Here is a 15578-nt window from a genome sequence, read left to right on the forward strand (position 1 = left end):
CATGGCATGCTCGGGCTTGTGCTAAGCCAAACAGGGCATGGGGGAGAGGGACTGGAGGCCGATGAAGGAGTCCTGCTTCTCCCTCTGGCTTGGGGAGGCCTGCAGTTGCAAAGATGGAATTGGAACTGCGTAACAGTTTTCCTCCAGATGTGATTGAATCATGCGTGTGCCACTGTTGCATTTCACCCTCCACAGAGGGGTGTCGGGGTGCGGTTTTGCAGTTTCTGATACACAGCCAGAAAAATCGAAATGATGAAGCAAGGTAACAGTAGGGAAACCCACTCATACTCATGGATCTGGGGCTTCCCTAGAAACACTGCAAGGCCCTGAAGGCCAGAAAATGCTAACACCTGGATCTGATAGTCCCAATGCCTAAAGAAAAACTGATCTCAATCTTTGCATTATTCTCAAGAACCATTAAGTACTTGGTTGGTGAAGCGGAGGCAACGTGCTGTGATTTGGATCCAATTTCATCCAGTTGGAAGGCAGGAAAGCCAGGTTTTATGCACTGCCAAAACATCTGGTGAATTCAGTTAAAAAAAAAAAAAAAAGGCACCAGTTTGGTGGGGGAGAAAACAAAACCCTCTAGAAACAGTTGTTGGGTATTGGGTGACCAAAAACATTCTGTTGATTGACACCCAATGTTCACTTTTTCCGTTGGTTGCTGGTTGAGCAGAGCTCTTCAAATGGGGAAAGCAAGACTTAGGCGAGAGAAAGGCAGATGACGGGGTTAAAAACATAAAGGTTCACACTTTAAGAAAAAGTTAAGTGCACATTGCTTGACTCCAGCCAAGAGAATGAACAGAATCTCCCTGTTAAGAAGTGGAGTTACTCACCTGATTCAAGAGAGATGACATGGCACAGGAAAAAAAAAAAAAAAAAAAAAAAAAGGTACAGGCTCCTAATAAGAAACAGCCGCATGTGGGATAAAATTAGTGCAAGTTGTGTAATCCCAGTTGGCCAGTTGTAAGAACAGGGAGGAGAAAGGAGCATGGGGAACATGTTTCAGATGTGATTCAAGAGGTCCTGGAGCCCGTCCTGACCCTCTGGGTTGGAATTTCTGACTCTCTTCTCTGCCTTGACTCAGAATAGGAAACCGAATCCTGACCGCGCGTTTCTTTTAATAGAATTAAACTTTCTTGCCAACTTCCTCCAGAGCACAAGATTACCCCTCATCGTCTCTAAACAATACGCCAATCATCAGATGGAAGTGAGGGGGTGCACTGTCCTATTTGCACCAAACATAACCCAGGCCCCCGAGCAGAAGACAAACAACGGGAACAGAGTTTGGCTTTTGTACCGGGCCTGGTAAATACAACATGTTCTTACAGGTTGGAAAACCGTCTGGTTCCTCTTTGTACTTTCCCACTTTCTCCCACTTCTTCTAACTTGAATCTCATCATTCTGCTTCGACATTGGCCAAGTTCACATTTGCCAGTTGCCGAGTGGATAATGGATGGTTTGTAAGATGAGTCGTATGCTAGGGAGACAGGCAGCTGAATGTATACTGTGTGAGCAAATGACTTCTTTTGAACCTGAATCCGCACCCCGCCCTGTAGGCCATCCATGTGCTGATAGACATCGAAGAAGATGACAACAGAATGACTTAACGCCCATTCATTCAGTCGTAATACTTGTGCCGAGGAGGGAAACCTGCAGAAAGTCCCTTGCCCTGGTCATCAGTTAGCAGGGGTCAATCCTTGTGTGTAAGGTATGCTGGTGCTTGGAAGCCCAAAGGGGACATTAATAGAATGCAAAGTGTTTGGTAGTTCCTCATTAAAAATGGATTTTGTTTTCAGTGCTTTGAGGATGGGAACAGTGAAGTTGGAAACTGTGCTTGTAATTGGGAGCAGGTCTCCTGCCAGATTCTAACAGCTTTAAGGGATATCCAGTTTTGGGTTTACAGTACTACATTCTGGCTCATTGAAATTGCATCTAAACGTTGCCAGAATGTGTCATAAACTACAAAATCTGTACAAAAATATATTGACATAATGACTCTGTAGCCTTAAGTCAGAGGGGTGGGGGAGCCATGTGGCCCCATCGGCATTGTTCTCGCTCTGTCTCACGGCAGACTTGGGTCACCTGGGACAATTACCATTCGTGGGATTCCGACCCTGGTCTGACCAGTTCTCGCAGCTGCTTAGAACAGCCTCACCCTGTCCCATGGTCACAAATAGCATCCCTGCCTGTGCCACACCGGATAAGGGGCTGGGGATCAAGCCCAGCAGAACTGTTCCCACTTGCTCCTAGAATAAAGTCCCTCATGTCCTGCTGACCTCACCATTCTCAGCTCTGATCACTCTTCACTCGCTGAACTCCAGACACAAAGCATCTTCTTTCTTTTTTAGATAGAGTCTCGATCAGTTGCCCAGGCTGGAGTGCAGTGGCGCAATCTTGGCTCACTGCAACCTCTGCCTCCCAGGCTCGAGCGATTCTCTTGCCTCAGCCTCCCAAGTAGCTGGGACTATGGGTGCCCAACATCACGCCTGGCTAATTTTTGTATTTTTAGTAGAGATGGGGTTTCATCACGTTGGCCAAGCTGGTCTTGAACTCCTGACCTCAAGTGATCCACCCACCTCGACCTCCCAAAGTGCTGGGATTATAGGCGTAAGCCACCATGCCTGGCCAACTCTGCAATTCCAACAAGTTCCCAGGGGATGCTGATGCATGGACCACGCTCTGAGTAGCCACGGTACCAACCTTTCTCAATCAGAGTTCCATGACAAAATAAAGCCTGACTGAAAATGAATTGAGCTACTACTCTCTCGGTTCACCTAAGGATGGTGCTTAACTAGAGCCATTAGCTACAAGTTAATTCATTACATACCTTAGATGCCTTAGGGTAGGTGATTTTGTTTGTTTGTTTGTTTTAATTTTTATTCTTTTACAGACAAAGTCTCACTCTGTACCCTAGGCTGGAGCTGGAGTGCAGTGGTGTGATCATAGCTCCCTATGGCTTCCAGCTCCTGGGCTCAAGCAATCCTCCCACCTCAACCTCCCAAGTAGCTGGGACTACCAGTGAACCTAACCATGCATGGCTAATTTTTTATTTTTTAATTTTTGGTAGAGATGGGGTCTTGCTATGTTGCCCAGGCTGGTCTTGAAGTCCTGGCCTCAAGTGATCCTCCTGCCTCAGCCACCCAAAGTGATGGGATTATAGGTGTGAGTCTCTGCGCCTGGACTGGGCAGAGTCCTTACCACTGACATTTGGGCTGGAGAATTATTTATTGTGGGGGCTGTCCTATGCATTGTAGGATGTTTAGCAGCATCCCTGGCCTCTACCAACTAAATGCCAGCAGCACCATCCCCAAGTTGTGACAACCAAAAAATGTTTCCTGACATCGTCTAAGTCCCCTGGGGGGATAATGTTGTCCCCGCATTGAGAACTACCATCTTAGGACATTAGGGTGCCATTCTCTGGCAGTACCAGGTTGAGAGGGGTTGGGAAGTTGAAGACAGTGTTTTGTTCATGGCTGTAATTCTATTGCTTAGCACAGCACTCTGCATATGGCAGACCCTCAATATGTGTTTGTTGATTGATTGAATGAATGAATGAATGAATGAATAAATGAAAATAAATGAATGAAAATGAACTCCAAAATCATGCTTGGCTCATGGGTAAATAGAATTCTCTTCACACAGCCTCCAACCTCCTCCACCTCACTCTCCTCCCCCCAACCTCAAATCAGCAAAACTTAGTGGGCTTGTTGTCATCTAAGGCACAATTTTTCTAAATGTAGCATTTTCCAGGGTAAATATCCCTTTGAAAAAAATGTGAAGAAAAATTCTCGCTTGAGATCTTTTTTTAAATGTCTCCAATGACTAAAATCCTCTTACAGTAAGTACCCAGAGAATTGCATTTGCTTAAAGAAAAAAAAAAAACAACTGCCGGTTTTAGTCAAGAATGTAGAAAGTACTTGAAAATCATATACTTTTTTTTCCCATCTTACTGAGCAAATTATAAAATGGTAGAATTGATTTTAGTTCTAGATTGTTTTTAAAGCTCCACCTCAGACTGAGGCCTCGTGGATAAAGTGGTACTAGGGACTTATTCAGAAAAAAAAAAAAAAAAAAAAAATCCCTATAGTAATAACACTGGAAATTCAAGGAGGAAAAACAGTAGTCGTAGGGTTTTTTATTTGTTTTATTTAGGGAGCATATCTTGTATGATTTCAAGAGGAAAATTACACATAAATAAAATCTGCATTTTGCTTAAAACTGTGGATTCAGGCTGTATTAAAAAATAAGGTTAAGCCAAGCATGGTGGCTCACACCTGTAATCCTAGCACTTTGGGAGGCCAAGGTAGGTGAATCACTTGAGCTCAGGAATTTGAGACCAGCCTGAGCAACATAGCAAAACCCTGTCTCTACAAAAAATACAAAAATTATCTGGGGGTGGTGGTGCGTGCCTGTAGTCCCAGCTACTTGGGAGACTGAGGTGGAAGATCACTTGAACCTGGGAGGTGGAGGTTACAGTGAGCTGAGACTGTGCCACTGCACTCCAGCCTGGGCAACAGAGCAAAAGCCATCCCTCATCTCAAAAAAAAAAAAAAAAGTGAATTCACTCAATTTATGTTTCCATACACTCAGTAACTCTGAGGCAAGCTTTCAAACCAAATGGCCATGTAGAAAGCAAAACCAGCTTCTCCCTCTTCTCTTCCAAACCTTTGGGCAAATGAGCAGGCCAAGCTCACAGTTACTCAGGGCAGTAGAGTGAGATTTAGAGCACTGAAAAGGTTTCTGGAAAAGAATATGGTGGTGACAATCTTTCTGTGCTCTTCTAAGTATATCCTTCTTTACCTAACAGAGGTTAAAAATCATTTCTGTTTTGCATGCTTACCCTGACATCACTTGGCAGTGACTGCCTGAATGGTTTTGGGAGAATATTGTGACTCTAAGTCTGGGTTCTCTATGTGGGGAGGGGAAGGGTGCTGTGATGGACTGGTAATGTCTGCCGTGAGCAGGGCCACGGAGAGTGGTGGACGGGCTGTGTATTTGTCATTCCTGGATCCTAGTATAGTCTTCTCTTCTATCATAGCTGTTCTAGTAGAAGGAGAGCTTCAAGGAGAAGGTGCTGTGCTTTTGAGTATAATGTGTCTCACTCCATTTCATACAGATACACCAAGTCAGCATTTCAATTCACGAAAGCTCCCAAGACAGATGTGAAACAGAAAGACGCCATGGTGGGAATATCCCTTTCCTTCTCTAGACCTATCTAAATAGGCTGTTATATATGTGACTCCCTCTCAGGGTAAGTATGGCTAAGACATGCTATATCCCTGCACTGGGTTACTCTAGCATTTGACTCTGTCACTGTGACACCATATGCTGCCAAAACATCACATCCCTTCCTTTGGAATAAAAAGGTCTTTTCGTAAGACTTGTTAAGTCTGAATATTAATTATATTCATCATTATTCAGTCTGCCTGCTGTCCACAATACTTAAATGAAGGGAAACTTTAAAAATAGAAAAAGACAAGTTTAGGAACTTCAAGACAATGATGAGAAGGTAATGATGGGGAAGAAAGCAGTGGTGACCAAACCTATATTTAAAAATCTTAAATGAAAAAAAAATTAACAAATAGACCCTTAACTTTCAATATTAGTCTTTACTTCAAAAATAAGAGGAAGAGTGATTAAAGAGATGAATTCACATTTGAATAGGATCCAAATGACTTAAGGACTATTTGGATTCAAATATTTCAGTTGGACCAGGAATGATGTTAGAGTTATGTGATGCATTAGGGGTTGAAGGGAAATGGAAATATTTCTTTCCTTTAAAAGCAATTTTCTTGCTTTTGTGGGCCTTGAGAGTTTTCTAGGCTGTGCAGGCCAACCACCCTCCAACTCCCTTGCCTTGGACTCATGAACTCCCATTTCAGATCCAGCCTGTTAGGGGGAAGTAGAGTTTATATTTGTGACAGTTCCTTTTGCAGAAATCATGTGGTGCAAGAGAAGGCTGTCCATATAGAGCTGAACAGTTGTTAGTTTTGAATCCAAATTAGAAAGTTTCTGCACTAGGACTGGGCATGGTGGCTCACACCTGTAATCCCAGCACTTTGGGAAGCCAAGGTGGGAGGATCACTTGAAGCCAGGAGTTAGAGAGCAGCCTGGGCAACACAGCAAGACTTATCTCTACAAAAATTTTTTTAAAAAATTAATGGGGTGTAGTGGCACGTACCTGTAGTCCTAGCTACTTGGGAGGCTAAGACAGGAGGATCTCTTGAGCCCAGGAGTTTGAGGCTGCAGTGAGTCGTGATATTGCACTCCAACCTGGGCTGGAGCGAGACCCTTCTCTTAAAAAGCAAAAGAAAACAAAAACAAACAAAAACCAAGAAAGTTTTGGTACTAGTGATACAGTGGAATCATAACCGATTTTGGTTCTGGCTTCAGAGCCTCTCATGTAAGATGCCACCATGAGAACGAACACTGGTGAACAGGGTGAAACAGAAAGCGCTTTGCTTGGAAAGACAGGAAGCAGGTGGTGAGTTCTTCTCCACCACATTTCAAAAAACAGAGTGTATGTAGTAGGCCCCATCAAGTAAGCTTTAACCTCAAACCCAGCAATGTTTATTAAGCACCTACTGTGTGCCAGGCCCTGAGCTAAGGGCTCTTATATATGGCATCTAACTAAACCCCAGGACAAACAGAAACATCCTAGCAGACTCTACCCATCCCTCATTCCTAAGTGTGACTTGATAGTAGAGCAGAGCTTTTCAACCTTAGCACTACTGGTATTCAGGTTGGATATTCTTTGCTCTTGGGGGCTGTCCTGTACACTGCAGGATGCTGAGCAGCATCGCTGGCCTCTACCTACTAGATGCCAACAGCATACCTTGCTCTAGGAATGGCGATGATAAAAAATGTCTCGAGACATTGCCAAATGTCCTCCAGGGGACAAAAATTGCCCCTACTTGAGACTCGCTTCCTTAGAGACAGAACGGTTGCAATGCCCAGGCAGCTGTAGGTAAACATATCTTTCACTCCCTTCTATGGTCTGACTTAGTGGCTCTCTAACCTGAATGTTCTATAAACAATATCATATATACCTTACTTTATGGGAAGAGAATTTTCAAGGGTAATTTAACCTGATTCATTTTTGCCTTACATGCTGACATGAGAATCTAACCTCTCTTTTATGGGGAGGTGTGTGTGTGTGTGTGTGTGTGTGTGTGTGTGTGTGTTTGAGATGCAGTCTCACTCTGTTGCCCAGGCTGGGTTGCAATGGCATGATCTCGGCTCACTGCAACCTCCACTTCTCAGTTTCAAGCAATTCTCGTGCCTTAGCCTCCCAAGTAGCTGGGATTACAGGCACAAGCTGCCACGCCTGGATAATTTTTGTGTCTTTAGAAGAGACGGGCTTTCACCATGTTGGTCAGGCTGGTCTTGAACTCCTAACTTCAAATGATCCACTGGCCTCAGTCTCCCAAAGTGCTGGGATTACAGGCATGAGCCACTGCACCCGGCCATAACCCCTCTTAAACTGGACACCACTGGTCTCCCTGAAGAGGTCAGAGCAGTCACAAAGGTCTTTTCAGCACCAAAAAAACCCTCTCTCCTGCCCAGGCTTCTTCTGCAAGGACAATGGTGATTATTGCCATTATTGAATGCTTCCTGTGGTACCAAGCCACCCTACTGAATCCTCACATTGACCCTATCAGGTAGGTGCTATTGCGGCCCATTTTTCAGAGGAGACCCTGAGGCTAATAAATGCTAGAGCCCATTTGATGCCAAGCTGGACTACTTTTCTGTAGAAAATATGCACAGCATGCACTCAATAACGAACTACTATTTGCTAATGGAAAACAAATCTGTTTGATTTAATCATGAACAGTCATTCAAAATTATTTTCCTGAACCAAAAAAGACTGATTGAACAAAGTTTCAGGATACAAAATCAGTGTTAAAAAATCAGTAGCATTTCTGTACACCAACAACATCCAAGTTGAGAACCAAATCATGAACACAATCCCATTCACAATGGCCACGACAAGAATAAAATATCTAGGAATACAGCTAACCAGAAAGGTGAAAGATCTCTATGATGAAAATTATAAAACACTGCATGAAGAAATCAGAGATGACACAAACAAATGGAAAAATATTCCGTGCTCAGCAATAATCAATATTGTTAAAATGGTCATACTGCCCAGAGGAATCTACAGATTCATGGCCATCCCTATCAAACTAATGGCATTTTTCACTAAATTAGGAAAAACTATTCTAAAGTTCATATGGAACAAAAAGAAAAAAAAAAAAAAGCCCAAATTGCAAAGCAATGCTAAGCAACAAGAACAAAGCTGGAGGCATCACATTACCTGACTTCAAACTATCCTATAAGGCTACAATAACCAAAACAGCATGGTACTGGTCCAAAAACAGACATAAAGACCAATGGGACAGAACAGAGAGCCCGGTAATAAAACCACATATTTACAACTGTCTGATCTTTGAAAAAGTTGACCAAAAAAACCAATGAGGAAAGGAGTCCCTGTTCAATAAATGGTGCTGGAATACTTGGCTAGCTATCTGCAGAGGAGATTGCAGCTGGACCCCTTCCTTACCCCACATACAAAAATCAACTCAAGATGGATTAAAGACTTAAATATAAAGCCTAAAACTTGTAAAAACCCTGGAAGGTAACCTAGGAAATACCATTCTGGACATGGACCCTGGCAAAGATTTCATAATGAAGATGTCAAAAGCAAATTGTAACAAAAACAAAAATTGACAAATGGGACCTAATTAAACTAAAGAGCTTCTGCACAGCAAAAGAAACTATCAACCAGAGTAAACAGAAAACCTACAGAATGGGAGAAAATATTCACAAACTATGCATCTGACAAATGTCTAGTATCCAGAATCTATAAGGAGCTTAAATTAACAAACAAAACAATAAACAGTTCCATTAAAAAAGTGGGCAAAGGACATGAACAGACACTTCTCAAAAGAAGACATGCATGTGGCCAATAAAGCATATACAAAAATTCTCAACATCACTAATCATTAGAGAAATGCAAATCCAAACCACAATGAGAGCATCCACACCAGTCAGGATGGCTATTATTAATAAGTCAAAAAATAACAGATGCTGGCAAGGCTGTAGAGAAAAGGGAACACTTATACACCTCTGGTAGGAATGTAAATTAGTTCAGCCATTGTGGAAAGCAGTATGGCGATTTCTCAAAGAAATTAAAACAGAATTACCATTCAACCCAGCAATCCCATTACTGAGTATATACCCAAAGCAATATAAACTGTTCTATCATAAAGACATATGCATGTATCGGCCGGGCGCGGTGGCTCAAGCCTGTAATCCCAGCACTTTGGGAGGCCGAGATGGGCGGATCACGAGGTCAGGAGATCGAGACCATCCTGGCTAACACGGTGAAACCCCGTCTCTACTAACAATACAAAAAAACACTAGCCGGGCGAGGTGGCGGGCGCCTGTAGTCCCAGCTACTCAGGAGGCTGAGGCAGGAGAATGGCGTAAACCCGGGAGGCAGAGCTTGCAGTGAGCTGAGATCCGGCCACTGCACTCCAGCCTGGGCGACAGAGCGAGACTCCGTCTCAAAAAAAAAAAAAAAAAAAAAAAAAAAGACATATGCATGTATATATTCATTGCATGCATATATATATTCATCGCAGCACTATTCATAATTGCAAAGTCATGGAATCAACCTAAATGCCCATCAACGGTAGACTGAATAAAGAAAATGTGGTACATATACATCATAGAATACTACTCAGCCATAAAAAAGAGTGAGATCATGTCCTTCGCAGCAACATGGATGGAGCTGGAAGCCATGATCCGAAATGAGCTAACGGAGGAACAGAAAACCAACTACCACATACCCTCACTTATAAGTGGGAGCTGAACATTGAGCACCCGTGGACACAAAGAAGGGAACAACAGACACCAGGGCCTACGTGTGGGTAGATGATGGGAGGAGGGAAAGGATAGAAAAACTACCTATTGGGTACTATGTTTATTACCTGGGTGATGAAATAATCTGTACAGCAAATCCCCGTGACATGCAATGAACCTATACAACAACTCTGCACATGTACCCCTAAACCTAAAATAAACATTAAAAATAAATATTTCTTAAAAAAAACTAATTGTACTGGTCAATCCTCCTAATGTCATGGCTTGGAAGGATATACATATTCAGAGTGTATCTATAACCCAAATTGTGTTTCTCTTCCAAAATATATAACAGAAGCTGTCCAAACATGTATTAACTAACTGTCAAAACAAAACAGATCATTTTATTTGAAGCTACAAAAAGACTGGAGTATTGGCAGGTACTCAGAGATAATGGTGATCACGCTCGCCACGTCATAGTGGCATTATACATTTGCTATGACACCTTCTCCACATACCTGGGTGCTTCTTGAGGTCAGGGACTGACTTAAACCCTTAGACTTAGTCCCTTAGACTCACTTAGACCTTGGTACCATGCTAAATTTGTTGAAATAGTAAATAATACATGAATGCACTTTCTAGTTTTTTGGTTGTTTTTTTTTTTTTTTTTTTTTTGGAGACGGGGTTTAAGCCTGTTGCCCAGGCTAGAGTGCAATGGCGCAATCTTGGCTCACTGAAACCTCTGCCTCCCGGGTTCAAGCAATTCTCCTCCCTCAGCCTCCCTAGTAGCTGGGACTACAGGTGCACACCACCACGCCTGGCTAATTTTGTATTTTTCGTAGAGATGGGGTTTCTCCATGTTGGTCAGGCTGGTCTCGAACTCCCAAACTCAGGTGATCCACCCATCTAGGCCTCCGAAAGTGCTGGGATAACAGGTGTGAGCCACCATGCCCGGCTGATTCTAGTTTCTTTTAATTTATTTTTTGTAGAGATGGGTTCTCACTATGTTGCCCAGGCTGGTCTCAAACTCCTGACCTCAAGGATCCTCCCACCTCAGACTCCCAAAGTGCTGGGATTACAGGTGTGAGACACCACACCTGGCTATGAATGCACTTAAAATCTAACAATTATGTGCGCTTAACCTTCATCTCTCAGCAACTGTAGGCGGTGAATATTTTCAAGATCCTCTTTTTCATAGGAGGAGACTAACGCTGAAGGAGATGAAGTGACCAGCCCTGGGTCACCTCCTGGTAAACTGTGGTGCCAGGCTTTGGACTCAAGTCTCATGCTTGAAACTCCAGCTGTCACACTTTTTAACATTTTTACCAGGTAAAAGTGGATTGGGAACTCCAGATGCCAAATGTGGCCTGATATCTACCATTTCCGAACTGTCTTAATATTAAGCAGAATTAAATATAGGGAATTGGGCTGGGTTCGGTGGCTCACGCCTGTAATCCTAGCACTTTGGGAGGCCGAGGGAGTGGATTGCCTGAGCTCAGGAATTTGAGACAAGTCTGGGCAACATGGTGGAACCATGTCTCTACTAAAATACAAAAAATTAGCCGGGCGTGGTGCCTGTCTGTAATCCCAGGCTGAGGCACAAGAATTGCTTGAACCCGGGAGGCAGAGGTTGCAGTAAGTCGAGACGGCACCACTGCACTCCAGCCTGGGAGACAGAGTTTAAGACTCTGTCTCCAAAAAAAAGAAAAAAGAAAAAAAAAAACCAATTAAACACAGAAAATTGCATCCCATAAGCCTTTAAAGTACACGGACTCAGTCATGTATGTTTGTGAAGAGAAAGTAAGAATAATATAATAAGGACAGGCAGTTTGCTTCTGCAGGCTGTGGAGTGGGAGCATGTCCAGGGTGAGGTTAAGGTGGCAGCTGCAGATGGCTGATCCTCCACCAGCCTCAGGAATCACCAGCTTCTTTTCCCATGTGGCCCTTTGCTGCCCTGAGTAGGAGTCCAGTGTTTATACATGTTTTTACAATATTGAAAGATTAACATTTCCCCTACAATTTGACCTCTAAATACAAGGAAACGGCTTCATCTGGTTCCCAACCAAATAATAACGTGGAATCAACTGGCTGGGCAGGACTTACTGTATTGAGAGATGATCTATGGATGGCCAGTGTAGCTGCTTCCCATGGGACTTGTGAGGGAATTTTGGGATATATGTAACTGTATTAGGGTTCTCTAGCGGGACAACACTAATAGGATAGATGTGTATATAAAGGGGAGTTTATTAAGGAGTATTGACTCACACGATCACAAGGTGAAGTCCCACAATAGGCCGTCTGCAAGCTGAGGAGCCAGGAAGTCAGTCCGAGTCCCAAAACTTCAAAAGTAGGGAAGCCGTCAGGGCAACCTTCAGTCTGTGGCCGAAGGCCTGAGAGCCCCTGGCAAACCACTGGTGCAAGTCCAAGAGTCCAAAAGCAGAAGAACTTGGAGTCCGATGTTCCAGGGCAGGAAGCATCCAGCACAGGAGAAAGATGAGGCTGGAAGACTCAGCCAGTCTAGTGCTTCCATGTTCTTCTGGCTGCTTTAATCCTAGCCGTGCTGGCAGCTGATTAGACGGCGCCCACCCAGTTTGAGGGTGGGTCTGCCTGTCCCAGTCAGATGTTAACAGACACACCCAGGAATAATGCTTTGCATCCTTCACTCCAGTCAAGTTGAGAATTCATATTAACCATCACAATGACCATCGCCAAAAATCACCATGCTGATTTTTGATCCCAAGGTATACCTGAGAAGTATTGGGGAAACATCAAAACCAGACACAAATTAAAATACAAAAGAAAGAAAACTTTGACATTTTTTTGAGTGCTAGACATTCTTCTGAGAAGTTCCTGTATACTAGCTCATTTAGTCATCAGAACATGACTATTAGGTAGGTACTATCATGATCCTTCCCATTTCACAGATGAAGCAACTGAGGGACAGAGAGATTCAGGAACTTGCCCAAGGACCTGGCTGGAGTGACAGAACCATGATTTGAATGCAGATAGACTAGGCCTACCACACTAAACCACATTCCTATCTCCCCAACCAGACAGTGATCTCCAGGAAACTTGAATTAGGGTTCCTCATCTTTTCATCTTCCCCAGGTCTGGCCCTGTCCTGTGATCACTGGGAATTCAATAAAGGCTCTTTTCAACTTGAATTGACTTCTTCGGTTGTTGACTATCCTTTAAAACATTTTGACAGAGGAAAAAGAACAACTGCCCAGGAACTCAGCATTTAGAGGCAATCTATAGCTTCTTAAACACAGCAAAAGGAGTGGAAATAGGATAGTAAAATGAAATATAAATAGCTTCACCATTATCCATAGAACCCACTATGAAGCATAACAGTGGCTGGTCTCTCTCACTCTCTCTAAAATACAACCTCTTTGCAATGTTTTGTTTTTGTTACTGTTTCTGTTCAGGTAAAAGGATTACAAATAAAGGGTTAAACATTTTAGTGAGAATTGTATTAATTGGGCCAGAGGTTGAATGTAGGCCTATATTTGTCCTAACACTGAAAAATGTTTTGCAAAGCCGTATCATGTATTCGAGGTAGCAGGGGAAAGGCTTAGCCTACTCAAGACAATTGGTTTTGTTTGTTTGTTTTCTGTTTTTGAGACAGAGTCTCACTCTGTCACCCAGGCAGGAGTGCAGTGGCGTGATCTTAGATTGCTGCAACCTCCACCCCCAGGGTTCCAGCAATTCTCCTGCCTCAGCCTCCCCAGTAGCTGGGACTACAGGCATGTGCCACCACGCCCAGCCAAGACAACTGTTTTCAAGCAAGTTGACAACCACTTTGCCAGAGTTCCTTTAATGAGCTAATTACAAAGGGCTCTTAGGTGTCCTCTGAAGCCAGTTCTGGAGGAGCTCCACTTAAGAGACACTGAATGAGTCATTAGCACCTGAAATACTATACACACTGTTGGCTCTTGGAACATGCAATGGAATTAATGTTTTTGCCACTTCAGACTGATCTTCTGTAGTAGTCAGGGAGTTTTCAGTTGTAAGCAACAGAAAACCAATTCAAATTGGCTTACACAGAGAGGAGTGTGTGCGAGCATTAGGCATGGCTGAATCTCTGTGCTTGAAGGCTATCAGCAGGAATCTGACTGTGTCCATTTCTTGGCTTTTCTTCCTTTGTGTTTGTTCCATTCTTAAGCAGGCTTTCTCTAAATGGTGTTAACACTGTTTCTAGCAGTTTCAGCCTCATATGCCATCACCTAGCACCCCAGTGGAAAGACAGCATCTACTTGTCAATAATTCTAGCAAAAATCCCAGGGCTAGGATTCCTTGACTCTGATTGCCTTAGCTGGGATTACATGTCCACCCTTGAGCCAATCCTGGGGGCCAGAACAATGTAATAGTCTTATTGGTCAGAACTGAGTCAAACCAAGACATGAGTGGGCCCCACTGAATCACATGGTTCTAGATGGAAGGCGGTAGTTTCCCAGATAAATATCCAGGTTCAGATGCCAGATGATGGGGATGGGAGGTAAGGGGGATTGGAGACCGGGCAGGCAAAACTAATGAACGTCCCTGGAGCCTTCCCCCTAAATAATTTCCAACAAGCCAGGTGTTACCAGTCTGAAGGACTTCATATGGTTTATAAGCAAAACTTAGATATTTGCTCAGATATCTGAGGTTTAAAACATGGCCTATATTGGCTACAACATTTTGGAAATATTTTCTGCAAATTGTACTCACCCACATGGCTTGAAGTTTGGGGGTTTTCCTTTTTTCTTTTATTAAATAAAAAAATTTTTTTTAAATTCTTGGAACAAGTCCTTAAGAAAAAGAGGAACAGAAATGCCACAACATGATTTGAAACAGACGACTCTGAGAGCAAAATTTGCGTGGCAAATTAGCACACAGTTGACATTCCTTCTGTCCTGATGGCATTTCTGATGTTGAATAATATTCTTGGGATTTCTCTCTAAACCATTATGCCTTTTATTTTTTATGTTAATGACTTTGTTCCTAATTACAATAGCAATACCTGCCTAATTCAGAAAGAATTGAATGTATCAAGAAAGTATCCACAGTGAGCTCACACACACACACACACACACACACACACACACTGTTCATTGCCCACCATTCTCGTTAGGAACATCTGTTTAATAAGCGTCATGCCCTAGGTGTTAGATAGTCCCTGTCCTAGTCCCATTTCACAGATGGGGAAGCTGAGGCTCACAGTATTCAAGCTGATAAGTAGCGGGGCTAAGAATTCAACTCTTATCTGTCTGAGCACAAAGCCTTGGCCTTAATCACTATATTATTCCTGCACTCTATCCTGTTGCCCAAATATTTTCAAAACTAACCTTACAGAAATGGTGTATTGTTCATAATGTTTTATAGCTTGCTCTTTTTTTTTTTTTGAGATGGAGTCTCACTGTGTCACCCAGGCTGGAGTGCAGTAGCATGATCTTGGCTCACTGCAAGCTCCGCCTCCGGGGTTCAGCAATTATCTGCCTCAGCCTCCCAAGTAGCTGGGATTACAGGCGCCTGCCGCCATGCTCGGCTAATTTTTTGTAGTTTTAGTAGAAACGGGGTTTCACTATCTCGGCCAGACTAGTCATGAACTCCTGACCTCGTGATCCACCCACCTTGGTCTCCCAAAGTGTTGGGATTACAGGCGTGAGCCACTGTGCCTGGCCAGCTTGCTTTTTAAAATACCACATTTTCTCATGTCATTTAATACT

General features: G+C 43.2%; 1 long non-coding RNA gene across 1 annotated transcript in view; it reads right to left on the reverse strand.

The window, feature by feature from the left end:
* Positions 1-12721, reverse strand: part of LOC126930947 (uncharacterized) — a 29268-nt gene extending 16547 nt beyond the window's left edge. Inside the window, exon 1 of the long non-coding RNA XR_007717721.1 lies at positions 12136-12721. This is a non-coding gene — a long non-coding RNA (uncharacterized LOC126930947). The remainder of the gene's footprint in view (positions 1-12135) is intronic.
* Between the last annotated feature and the right edge of the window lie 2857 nt (positions 12722-15578).

The sequence above is a fragment of the Macaca thibetana genome, chromosome 11 (assembly GCF_024542745.1).
Source record: "Macaca thibetana thibetana isolate TM-01 chromosome 11, ASM2454274v1, whole genome shotgun sequence".
In the NCBI taxonomy this organism is placed as follows: domain Eukaryota; kingdom Metazoa; phylum Chordata; class Mammalia; order Primates; family Cercopithecidae; genus Macaca; species Macaca thibetana.